General features: G+C 39.1%; 1 long non-coding RNA gene across 1 annotated transcript in view; it reads right to left on the minus strand.

Moving 5' to 3' along the window:
- Positions 1-8,826: 8,826 nt before the first annotated feature.
- LOC138041250 (uncharacterized) overlaps positions 8,827-10,000 on the minus strand; it is a 1,716-nt gene continuing 542 nt past the window's right edge. Inside the window, exons 3-5 of the long non-coding RNA XR_011130778.1 lie at positions 9,939-9,977; positions 9,720-9,800; positions 8,827-9,384 (exon numbers count right to left, since the gene is read on the minus strand). This is a non-coding gene — a long non-coding RNA (uncharacterized lncRNA). The remainder of the gene's footprint in view (positions 9,385-9,719; positions 9,801-9,938; positions 9,978-10,000) is intronic.

A 10,000-nucleotide genomic window follows, 5' to 3' on the forward strand; every position in this document is an offset into this window, starting at 1 on the left:
AGGCTATACTTATTATTCTAAAAAAGAAAATAAAATAAAATCTTAAGAAAACTTTACCTTTTGACTGAATGTTTCGTACATCAAGGTAAGAGTCTTCCGAAGTCAGGATATCGAAAAGTACTCTTTTAATTTTTCTTTTAAAGTCATATTTTGAAAGATTTCTTAATGTAAGAGGCATCTCGTTCCAAATTGTTGTTCCAATTCTAGAAAACGAGTTTAGTTGAACAGAGAGTCTAGAGCTTTGTGTGTAAAAGTTGTTCGAAGCAGAGGATCGGGTATTATAAGAGTGAATATTAGAAATGTCTTGAAAAAGGTCTCGAATATTTCTAGGTGCATTGCTGTGTCTAATGTCAAACATCAAGTTAGCTGTAAGTTGATGATGAGAAAAGTGTAGCGGTAAGGTGCTGGCATCGGAAAATAGAGGAATTGCATGCTGATTGTGATCAGAAAAATAAATAAAGCGGGGAGCTCGTTTTTGCAGCTTGAGAAGCTTATCTAGATATGATTTAAATGCTTGGCCCCAAGCTATCAGACCATAGCTTAAGTAAGGAGCAATAAGGGATCGATAGATATTAAACACATAGTTCGGCTGATTTTAATCACTATATGATCAATATGGTATTTCCAAGATAAGTTATTATCAATTAGGATCCCTAAATATTTTACAAACTCCTTACATTCTAAAGCTACAGTTTTATTTTGTTCGTTATCATATATCATAATTTTAGGTTGGTAAGTGAGTTTTCTTTGAGCAGGAGAAAATATGACGAAGTTTGTTTTTTTTTATATTCAGGGTCAATTTATTCGCTGTTAGCCAATCATACAGTTTACAGATTGAATTCCTGGTTTACATACGGTCGCTGTGCGGCTTTCCCTTTGTTCCGCCATTTTGGTCTTAATGGATTCGAACTCCTTTTTTAACGCTTCTAGTTGTCACTTTAACTGATCATTTTCGTTGCGTAGAGCTTTCACTTTATCCTTGTCTCCCGCCATTTCTTAAGTAATGGATATATTATTACAATAAACATTTGGTATCTTTGCAACAAAACTGGATTTCGACGGAGCGCTCGCTGAAGCGTCCGAACCGACCGCTAATGAGTCGACTAGTCGGCAGGCAACCTAGAAGCCTCCATCTAAAAAGGGAAATTATGTAAATTAATATGTAAATTTAATAAATATTCGCCGAAGGCGAGGTGATTATCGGTGAATATTCACCGATAATCACTGAGCCTGACGCGAATAATTGTTTTAGTATAAATATACAGGTGATTATTTCAAAAGAGAGAAAAAAAATCTACATTTCAACGCGAAATCATCTTCACTTACAGTGGCACAACGACCATTGGCAGCCATTTTGTCCGTCGAGGTGATTATCGGCTGATAATCCGAGATAGCGAGCCAATGAGAGCGAGCGATTTTGTATAATCACCTGTGTATTTATACTAATGGTAGATATTTTATAGGGGAAGCAATCTCGATTTGCTCAACCGAGCACGCAAGGTGGTAACGGTATTGCTCAACAGGTATTGCTCAATGTGGTATCTGTAGTGTTCACCGAGTTCGCGAGGCGTTCTGGGTAACTTGAGTCACGAGGCGGAAAGTCACAACGAATATCGATAACGAAGTGTTGTGGTTCGATTCAAGATGAGTAATTTTCGAATATTTACAGCGATTCCTTTTACTTTGAAAATCAAAGATTATAGTATCTGATCGAAAATCATATTGCCTGGGTCAGATATCGATATTTCAGGCACAAATCAGAAACAGGGGAGAAGATTTGTCAGACATAAATCAGAAACAGAGGCGCCAGACTCGGCCCATAAATTGCTAGACTGCGCCAACCTCAGAAAGCAAAAGCATAGTCTAAGTATCAACAGTTTTCTAACAATCTTCGATCATATTTGCAACAGTTATTCACAGATAATAATAATAATAATAATAATAATAATAATAATAGTAATAATAATAATAATAATAATAATAATAATAATAAGCGATCCGAATATAACTTCGAATTCTTTGAATTCATTGAATCATAAGGCACACTTTCATTAATCAAAGTAACAAAGTCGTCGTCATAAGTAACACGGCTGGCATAAGTTCGTGCAACGAAGAGGGTCCATGGAGAAAGATTGCCAAATGGTCCGAATTGATTGAAGGAATAATATCAGATTTATTAATATCGTCTTGGGAAAAATCCCTCAGCCAATAGTCAACTGCCTTTTCCGGCTGAATGAAAGGATTTCTTTGTCACCACTTAAAACGTTGCACTTCAGTTCAGTATCCGAATGTCGAAATCGCCAATTGTCAGCCAAGTTAAAGTCTACACATAAATCTGGTGTATATTTTTCTAAAAGGTTTACCGCAACAACATTTTATAGAAAAATTTGGTTTTATAACGGAGTTGAGAATGTAAATTGGCCACCGTACAGAGATTCTAAAAGCTGTGTAGACTTTAACTTTTAGAATCTCTGTACGGTGGCCAATTTACATTCTCAACTCCGTTGATAAAACCAAATTTTTGTATACTACTTCCCCACCGACGCAGCACCACAGTTTCTTTAGAAACGACCCCTTCAACATTCTGTAGATCAGAGTCAAGTGTAGCATTAAAATCTCCCCCAAAAACTATCCTATGATCTGCACCAGCAACCTCTTCAATGTTTTTATTTAACTTATAACACTTATCAGCGAAACGCACTGGTCTTGCACCTTATTTGGAGTATATAAATATCAACAAATAAGAACAACGAACCTTGAATCTCAGCTTTAATATCGAGCGATCTTCTTCATCACAATTTGACGTTTTTTGGGTTAAACTAAGTCATTTCTCACTAAGATCATCGCCACACTGTAGCTTTCTCGGAAGAACGACTGACTAGAGGTAAATTTCAAACGCGTACGATCGTTATCACAGCGACGGTTTCACTGCAAATAATGGAAAATCAACAGAATGACAATCGAGAAAATATAACAAACGAAATTGAATGGAACAAGCCCACAGAAAAACGCACTTACAGATGTTTCCCGCTCTAAACGGAGCAGCTAGCTTACAAAGTTTCTGGACTGGTTGGGTTCGCTTTCTCTCCTCATTTACTCTCGCTATTTTACCATGACTCCTCTCCCGTGAACGGTTTTGCCTCGAGCAAGTATTTATTTGTGCATACTTAAATACCCAATGGGCTGCACAGGGTGCGAGGAAATCAGTAGGGACGTCAGTTTAATTTAATTTACAAATACAGCCAAAGAAAAGGTTAGAATTCGAAAGGGAAAGAAAATGCTTAACGTGCTTGCGCGCACCGAGGCGAGAATGTTACTGACTCACAACTATGACTGGAACCCCACGCGTGCGCAAAAAAAATGCTTAGTAATTATAATACCTCGCCATTGTGCTTTTCAATTGCCTTCGACAACTACAGTGCTGTACTAAGGTTTCTTGAAGCAAACTGATGTCGTATTTCGCTGATTGAGCCTTTTAAAGAAGGTTCTTCTCTTTGTGGAGGATCGAATCCGTCCGTCACATTACAAGAATTTAATTCAAAATCCAAAAATTCCTTCTTGAATGGGACCAGCCGGAAAACTAATTATTAGTATACAAATATCTCCCACCACGAAAAGTACACGAAACAAAAAAAGGCAACATCTGATCAGAAAAAAACAAACAAGCAAATAGCAGTATTGTAATTGCTATCTAACTGCCAAGACAGTATCGGTCAACTGAATTTCCTCAGCTTAACACTTTTCCCATTGCTTACCCTACACATGCCCTCGCGTTACAAAAATATAAGTTGATTTAAAGAAGTTAAGACATGGACCGAGACACACAGGTTGGTGTCAAGCTTAACCCGGGGTCTATATGTATCACTAAGCCTGCACAAAACATATTCTTTATACAGAACATAATTTTAGACAATTAACTTCTATTTTTGGTTTACGCATGATAGACATGTCATGGGTGGAAAAGTAGTCAAGGACAGTGAGATGATAGCAAACTACCAATCCATGGTCTCAGAAGCAGATGACCAGCTAGTTACAAACACCCATGTCGAAAAAGATGTTTCCTGCAGTATTGTTCGCTTATTTGTAAGAGTCAAATCATTCTCCTTTGCAAAGGATATTATAGGGATGTTTCTCGTGACGTCACCCATTGTTATTAATGTGCCAAGCAGAGCCTAATTGGCTGTTGAAACAATGACTTCTTTTGTTCCGTAGCTGGCAAATTTGAATGTCAAAAGAAATGTGACGTCAATGTTTGTAAACAAGAAATATCGCTATACAACGGCATAACTGCATTGACTCAGTCGTCCAATCACAGTCACGCCTCTTTCGTGTCGACAAAGTTCAGACACATTCGCGAAGCCGGAAAGCATTGAAAGATGCAAGAATGAAAGCCGCTGTAAACAAGCTTTTATGCATTCATGCCGCTTTTTTATATTAGTTAATAGGATTTTGTACGTAGAAGGCTGTTCGCGATCGTAACTGTATTTATCAAGCCTTGAAGGAATTTTAACATTAATTATGCAAATAAAATTTGTTCGCGTAGTTTATCAAGCGCAATTTGTTTTATTCCCCTGGGTCTCCCGACGCGACTGTTTTCTCTCAGATGTTAATAGTTAAATTTCACTGGCTTCAGTAAGTCCAGCCACAAAATATTCGTAGCACAAGATCCTACGCGAACAAAGTTTATTTGCATGTCAATAAATATTCCTTGAAGGCTTGAGTCAATGCAGTTATGCCAGGAGACCCAGGGAAAATAAAAAAAATTGCAGATGACAAACAACGGTCCGCCACCCCGGTAAGGGTCAACGGTCGAAGCCGTGGCCACTTTGGTGCTAAAGCACCGCCTTTCAACGCTGTTTTGTTGCAATATTCACCGCCTGACGTTGCTCGCAGGACTGCTCGCAGGACTGGCGGAGATGAAAGTTCAATCTTTGTCAATTGATTCTGATGAGAAATTGTGACCGTGGGAATATTTTATCCAGGAATATTTGATCCAAATTGGTGGCACCTGAGAATTTAGTCTTCAGCCTTGGGATTTTATTATAACGGTTGCCAACCACGAAATTGAGAAATGGCTCAAATCGCGTCTCATCTGGAAAATAACTACACAGGAAGGAAGCTATCCACGATAACAATAAGGTTAGGCTTTTTACTTGAGAGTTTTTTCATATAATTATCTTCTTAATCCTTTTATCGGGATTCTCATACAAATCCTTATATTTTTGTCGCCCATGCTCACATTGAGGTTGGGCTGCCTGTGACTCTACTAACTACGTTCGCATCTCATGGCAACATCCTGGAGGTTTTCCTACCATGCACAAAATGCTTCATATCCTTCCGACAAAGGTTAGAAATGAGCAAAGGGAACAGCTCTTTTTATGAGTCGAAATGATTATAGCGGCCATCAAAGTCATTCCCTCACGCGAAACACACGTGATTCCAACTAGCGGTTTGCACTAATGACGTCATGAAATTATAGACCCCCAAGTGACTCAGACAAGCAAGGTTCAGTCTGTAAGAGTCACAAGGGAAATGAGGCATAATATTCGCTTCAATCTTTTCGGTTTTAAGCGTCGTAGACCGTGTTCTTGGGGCTCTATTCTCGAGAAAGAACGAGAAAAATACACAATTGAGCAGCGAGAACGGCGTTTAATTAAAGTGTAGGGGGTTGAAATTGACCCCTTTAAACGAGCGAGGGGCTGTAAATTTATTCTGTAGGTCGTGTAAACAGTGGAAGTGACCAGGCGCTTGATCCGAGCATCGATAATGGCCATTGTTCTGCGGCGAAAATACAAAAAAAGGGGTTCGATGTTGGAAGGAAATAGTACCACTGTGCAAGTTCTGTTCCCTATTCTACTTCCGTCGACAGATTGGCATGTTGGAAAAGTGTCCTACGCTACTCCTGCTGTTCGCAAATGGTTGTCTGTTTTGCTCTGACTAACATATCTTTCATGGATTTTTCTTTGCGATATACTACGTAGTATTGGGGGCGTGTTATAAATAGTTCTCTTTGATGTAGGTAATTATCTATCAGGTGCCACTTAAAATGATTTCCTCGTGAGCAGAGTGGTATTTTAATTTGTGACGAAAGTCAGAATTGTGTTACATGTGTTTCATCTCCTAGTGCATGACCTCTTTTTGTTGGAGAATTTCAGTTTAGAGAGATGCCATTTAACACTGTTCTATGGGTATCCTCTATTTTTTAGACGTATTTCAAAGTCTCGTGCGTTTTTCAAAACCTTCTTGTTTAATACTCCTGGTGGACATCAGGAAATTCTGCTGTGGGATCTTTTGTAGAGTACAGAATGAGTATCAATCGATTAGCTAAGGCTTACATTTGTCGATGTTTTAGGATGGTTTTGGCAGCAGTTTGAAGACTTTCTCTCCTGATTCCTACTACTCTTTGAGGGATTTCGGCAATTTATGGTCATTTATCTGGATACTGTGAGTCCGATTTACATCGACAGGGTTTAATACTAACCATTTTACCTCCTTTTTAGAAACCAACTCCACAAATTTATCAAGATTTCTTCTTTTTTCCTTCAATATCGCCTTCCTCGACTCATACATTTTCTTTCAGTAGATCGAAATGTTTGTCTGAGTCTACGCGGGGGGCTCATATGACAAAGTCTATTTTTAGTAATAGTGCAAAGCACAAAAGATTATCATGGTCGTGCAATGCTCGAAGTTCAAAAAACAGGGGCACCCAACGTCAATTTTCGGAAAATATCTGTTCGGAAGATGATTTGAGATCTAGAATTTTCGGAACATTTGTTTTAAAATTTCTTGCTTGCCTGCCTGTCCTAGGCTTTTCGAACATCTAAAAAATAATATAATTGCCCATTTTTAACGGATTTTTACCCTAAAAGGGTCACCTAGAATTTTCGGAAGCCTTTTTTCTGGCTGAAATTTTCGAAAAGGTAAGTTTTAATCCCTATAATTTTCGGATCACTAGACTTTCAGCTAGGAAATCCGAACAGATAAAAAAATTTTAGGGGATAAAAATATGCCTATATCTACCGTTTAAATACTAAAATACGTTTAACAATGCTATGTTTAAGTGCTTTTGAACTATATTCTCGTTGGGTGCCCCTGAAAAAAATCTCTTCTTAACGCCACTTACTTTGTGGCTCAAAATACTAGCAACAGTGTGAGTTTCTCTAGACCCTGTGACCGCATGCCTCTGGAATTTCTGCCATGCTTAGCATTGTAGCCTTTTTGTTAGGTAACTAGTAACTAATGCATGTTCAGGTTGTTCCTGGTAGGTCCACCGACTGTCCATTAAGTACTAAGAAAAACGGATCATTATCAGCAGCTGTGGACGAGGCCCTATGTAAAAACAGTGATAAACGTAAACATTTAACACGCTATATAATTCTACAAACAGACAACACCCTTTATAACTCTTGTTTCTTATGTAAGCGTTACCTGACTAACAAACATCATTCGACAATTGACTGAAATGAATTACCTAAGTTAATTAACAAAGGGTCTTCAAAATTTGTTTAGATAACAAACTGGGTCATCCGAGGAAGTTATAATGAATCTAAATTCCTAACGCTGCTTAGTTATAACTACCGAATTTCAGTGCTCTACTGTAACCCCACGGCTTACCACAGCTGGCTGTTCCTAAGACCGTGTTAATACAAATGCCGTGTCACGGTAAGACTGCTTACAAACGCCGTGTTTAAGACTGCTTACAAACGCCGTGTGTAAGACGACTTACAAACGCCGTGTGTAAGACGACTTACAAACGCCGTGTATATGACTGCTTACAAACGCCGTTTGTAAGACTGCTCACAAACACCGTCTGTATACATAAGACTCGGCTTACAAAGGCCGTGTGTAAGACGGCTTATAATCGCCGTGTTTAAGACTGCTTACAAACGCCGTGTGTAAGACGGCTTACAAACGCCGTCTGTAAGACTCGGCTTATAAAGGCCGTCTGTAAGACTGCTTACAAACGCCGTGTTTAGACTGCTTACAAACGCCGTGTGTAAGACTGCTTACAAACGCCGTGTGTTAGACTGCTTACAAAGGCCGTGTGTAAGACTACTTACACTTTTCATGCGAGACTCCAGCAGTTTGTAACTTGAGTCTCTAAGCCGCGTTGCGTGACTGTTGTCGATAGTTTCTGTTGTCTGTGGTTTCATGCAAGAGTCCATAGTCGGATTGATAAATGTATATGCAGGGGTTTCAATAGAAGCCGGTTACCTATACCGCCGCCTGCTTTGTCTCTCACCGCCGGCTAGTTTACCTTGATTTTCACTAAAACTTCTATCATAAACTTGTCAAACTGCCGCCATCAATGGGCTATCATGGACGGCTATTTCAGACGTTATTGAAACCCCTGATATATGTCGTCTATGACCCCTTGTAATACTAGCGTCACTACAAATGCCGTCAAATACCAAAAACGCATTATATTCCGTGTATGCGTACATAGGGTGCAAAGTAGAGAGGTAACTTGTTGTTTTCGGCCAATTCAAAAGTGGCCTAGTGCGAGCGCTGAGATTTGAGGTACGCGTATAGGCTACAGCTGTGTGGCATTTTCCTCGTACAGACTATTTACAAAAGTGCGCAGTTTTAAAAGATTTAATAAAAGGCCTGTTACTGCGTTTCACAGGGGCTGTAGGAACTGAGTGCTTGCTGTGGACTGTATATCTTGTTCACAAGAGCAATTCGTTTTTTTTAAACCTTCACTTTAATATTATTATTATCTTTTTACAATCTTTGTTGCAACTTAACAAGAAAAAGATCAATCAAATTAATCGGAAAGAAAAACTTGAATTCATCTATTATGCCTGACTATTTAATTACATCCATTCTTCAAGCTATAGACAGCGAAAACGGTGCTTTACCCTTAAGACGAAAGCCTTGAATTACAGCAATGTTGTTTTGTTATTCCCTGTCTTAGTTCTTTTTCAAATGCTACGTAAGTGCCAAAAGTTAAGTTTTTGTTCGAGCCATGGGTGGCACGTTACATATGATATTCCATTTGCTTGTTACTAGCCCAGTAGCCGGATGAATGTACCTTGTATAGAGAAAAATAGCCTGTGTAGTTGGTGGTATTGTAGGCGAAAGAGGCAAATTAATGAGCGGTCAAGGGGGAGGGGAGCTTTGATGTATCTCACAGCGCCCCTCCTCATTCTCCGTGAGGCTTATGTCTATCACGCCAACAATACCGCCAACCACGCAGGCAAAGAGAATAATTGAATGTTCAAGTTTAGAGGCAATTTAACGCTTTGTCAATAGCTTATTCACGAAGGTGTTTTCATGTGGATATAATAAAAAATAATAATAAATTTTTGATGTGGGGATGGAGCCTTGCTCTGCGTTGGAACATCTTGGCGAGTTGTCATCTTCAGAAATGTGTAATGTTACCTGAAAAACACAACACAAATAATGGAAGGTACAAGATGAGAGGGTGGCCCTCGGTAAGAGCTACGAGACTAAGTGTTGCCTTAACAAAAGAATTTCTAACGGTTGAAACTCTGCAATATTGGAGGGGACTGTTTCATTACTTACTGTTTCAGTACTGCTAGACATGGTTACCCTGTCACAATCCAAATTTCCATAAGCTTGAGCCTTTTCATACCATTGAAAAGCATCATGAAATACTCATTGAAAATTTTGGAACCCCGGAGAGAGACTGAGAGCAATACGACTTTTTATCCAATTTTCTTTAAGTTATCATAGCATTTACGGCAGGTACTTACAGTTCCACTGTCATTGCCCTCGCCATCATCACCACCACAATGACCATGATCCGTGCGTTGGCGTTTGCCCTCATTTTCTCTCTACGTAAAAACCGAGACCTATATATTACTAAGGTTTTTGGCAGGAAGTAGTACACAGAGGAACCGACTGTCTACATAGAGATGCATTAGGCTAGGGCTGAGCCTGACAATATTTTAAATGCAGAGGAAAATTTGTACCTGACATTTTTCCAGGAACCTGCGTCTTTTTTGTCGCACCTAAGAGAAAGCGCAACGATTTG

The sequence above is a fragment of the Montipora capricornis genome, chromosome 3 (assembly GCF_036669925.1).
Source record: "Montipora capricornis isolate CH-2021 chromosome 3, ASM3666992v2, whole genome shotgun sequence".
Taxonomy (NCBI): Eukaryota; Metazoa; Cnidaria; class Anthozoa; order Scleractinia; family Acroporidae; genus Montipora; species Montipora capricornis.